Source organism: Mastomys coucha, unplaced genomic scaffold, assembly GCF_008632895.1.
Source record: "Mastomys coucha isolate ucsf_1 unplaced genomic scaffold, UCSF_Mcou_1 pScaffold22, whole genome shotgun sequence".
NCBI lineage: Eukaryota > Metazoa > Chordata > Mammalia > Rodentia > Muridae > Mastomys > Mastomys coucha.
This window is the reverse complement of record NW_022196905.1, coordinates 141,565,699-141,569,060: the sequence shown is the minus strand read 5'-3', so window position 1 is coordinate 141,569,060 and position 3,362 is coordinate 141,565,699.

Genomic DNA, 3,362 nt, shown 5'->3' with positions numbered 1-3,362 from the left:
AGTGAGTTCCAGGACAGCCAGGACTATACAGAGAAACCCTGTCTGGAAAAAAATAAAATAAAATAAAATAAAACCCTTCATTTTGTGCCAGGTGTTGTGATCCATACCTTCATTCCCAGCACTAGGAGTCAAAGGCCTTGAATTTGATTTTGAGGGCAGCCTAGTCTACAGAGTCAGTTCTGTGACAACCAGGGCTACACAGAGAAATCTTGTCTTAAAAAACAAAAGCCAGGCAGTGGTGGCACACGCCTTTAATCCCATCACTTGAGAGCCAGAGACAGGTGGATTTCTGAGTTCGAGGCCAGCCTGGTTTACAGAGTGAGTTCCAGGATAGCCAGGGCTACACAGAGAAACCCTGTCTTGAAAAGCCAAAACCCAAACCAAACCAAACCAAACCAAACAACAACAACAGCAACAAAAACCCAAACCCTACCACTAACAACAACAACAACAAAAACCCTTCATTTTGCTTTAGCTTTTCTAGCACACGCACTCACTCCCATACTCAATGCGCACATATACACACACACATGCTTACACACACAAACCTACTAGTACATAGCCACCCTTTTATCTGCTGTTTTGTATTCTTTGGCCTCAATTACTGGTGTATGTAGGTTTTTGATAGCTTTGGTTTGAACCCATGGCGTTACATATATGACCAGCATGAATTCTGTCACTGAGTAATACCACCAACCCTCTTTGGCCCCTGTTTTCAGGTTTCTGTCTTTGAATCAAAGATAAGAGTTTAATGAGAAAAAAAGTTGATTTTTAAGTTCAAACTGTTAAGCACTGATAAAAATTGGGCATGTGCTCTAGAAAGCATAATGAAGGGGGGAGAGGGATGGGGAGAGGAGAGGAGAAAGATTTGTGGGGGACACACTCAGGTTCAAAAAATGCTTTCCCAAAAGGTTCCCTTGTGACATAGCATGGACTTGCTTTGCTAAGCTCACTCCTCTACAAGCCCTGAGCCATCCATATACACAGGAAGCTCTGGGAAGGCTCTCTGGTTTCTGAGCCACTCAGCCAGCAAACCCTCCAGATCTCAACCATCCCATTCACCCCACCTCACCCCCACCCCACCCCAGCAGCTCCAGGAGAGGAGAGAGGCCTTTGTTGTGCTGTCTCCCCTTCCTCCCCTCTCACCACACCACAGCTCAGGTCCAGCACCTCTCGAAACTGAGATCCAGAGAGGAAGAATGCTCAGAACTGAGCTGTATAATCCTGGCCATTTAGGGCTTCAGCAGGGACAAGTCAGATTAGTGGTTTTCAGCCTGAAGCATTTCTGCCCTTCAGGAGACTTTTTACAACAATCCTTAACTGTCTCAAGTGATCTCTCTCTCTCCATATATATATATATGTATGTGTGTATATACATATATGTATGTGTGTATATATACATATATGTGTATATATGCACATATATATCCAGATCCATATTTAGGTATATATCCATATATCTCTCTATAGAGAGATATCTAGATATAGAGATGATATATAGATATATAAATGTATAGATGCATATATGTATAGATAGATAGATAGATAGATAGATAGATAGATAGATAATATGTAATATATATGGAGAGAGAGAAAAAAAATAAACTACTAGCAATTAAGGGTAGGGACCACGGATGCATGATAGCATCTTTAGTAGGGCAGAGTCCTAAGAGAATTATCTGAACTAAGACATCAACAAGGCAAGATGGAGGCGCTGGTCCACTTTAAAGTGGGAGGAGGATTCCTATTTGAAGTGATTCTCCACTTCCTAGCGGAGGGGCCAGCCCTTATCTCATGAGTGACTACCACCTCTGCAACGCTGGGGTTATAGGCAAGCCTCATTACTGAACCTTTCGGGTCAAAGCTGTGTGTGACTGGTCATCTCAGCATTCCCTAAATAGCCACACTCCCACCACAGAAGTTGACACTACTAGTAACAGTCTCAATGCAACAACAACAATGCAATTAATTTTCATTGAAATTTCATGGGGTGTCCTATGTGAATTCTGTTCACACGGAAACTGAGCACAATTTATCCAGTTTAAGCGAATGGTAAAAATAGTTTGTAAAGCCAAGACGGTGAATTCTAGCCATCTAAACTCTTAGCTACCAAACTCTACTGGGAAAAGAACTTCGTCGCAGAAATAAACTTGGCAATCTGTATGTGGATTTCCCCAATACAACGATAATTTATAGGAAATTTCATCCTGATCGGTCAGGTTTGGTCTAATTTTAAAATTTGTCTTACAAACTCCAAATTCCAGCTCAAACCATGAGTTTTAAAGGCTGGGCTGTGTCTCTCCGGGATGGAGTTTGAAATTATGCTTTGGAGGACAGCTTTGACCCCGACTTCAACCTAGAGGTTATATCCCCACAAAATCCAGGCTATTTCTGCATTGAGACGAGAGGCTGTAAGGTGAGGCCTGTGTGATCAGAATCCTGTAGTGCTTTCGGACATCACTGGTCCAGGCGGCAGGATCGTGAGCCCAGCAGCTTGCTGCCACTGGCAGCTGCCTCCGCTTTTTTCTGCGTTTCGCTTCGACACGGTCTGGGGAAAGACCGGAGATGGCTGGAGCAGGCTGCGCTCTTTTCCCACTATACATCAGGGTCATCCATCCCAAAGCTGAAAGCCAGGAATGGCAGGAAAATTAAGCCCTAGGGGAAAAAAAAAAACCCAGCGAAGAAACTTGGCTTCCGGGAGAACCGAACCGCTGTTGGACTCCAGTTGTGCGCACCACAACTCATCACCAGTTTCTGCAGGCTTACTGGAAGGAACAAGACCCAGAGAGGGTGGCGATGGAGTAGGGTGTCAAAGAGGAAAGGGTTCAGCCTCTTCCTTTCTCTCTTAGCCTTGCCTCCCGCCCATAACTTGGCTTCCAGCACGGTTTGAAACTGTGTTTCTTGTGGAGGAGCCTCTCTCCCAGCCTGTCTTATTGCACAAAAGCCATCCATCCAGGTGATGACCTAGTTTAAAAGAGTCCTTCGAATCCACTGCAGCCTTCTGCATACTGAAAGAGTCATTGCTGCAGTCCGCCCTTGAATCCTAGCCAAAGACACACTTGTGGGTTTCATGAGGCTGAAGGACTCAATAAATCTTACGTGGCGGTCATGTCTGCCAGGAAGGCGCGGCAATCGTCCCAGCAACAAAATGTCAGTCGCTATTCTATGGTCTTGAAAATCTTGGCTGCCTTTAGTTTGGCACTATGACCTCTCGGGGAGGACAGAGAACTAGTTCGAGTGAAACTGAGGTTCGGATGGTAGGGAATGGGAGTGGGGCAGGAAGTGGGGGAGGGCTGCGGTGCGCAGGGGCAAGCAACCGGCTCCTCTCGCTCCCTGCACAAAAACCGGGGAATAAAATGTGG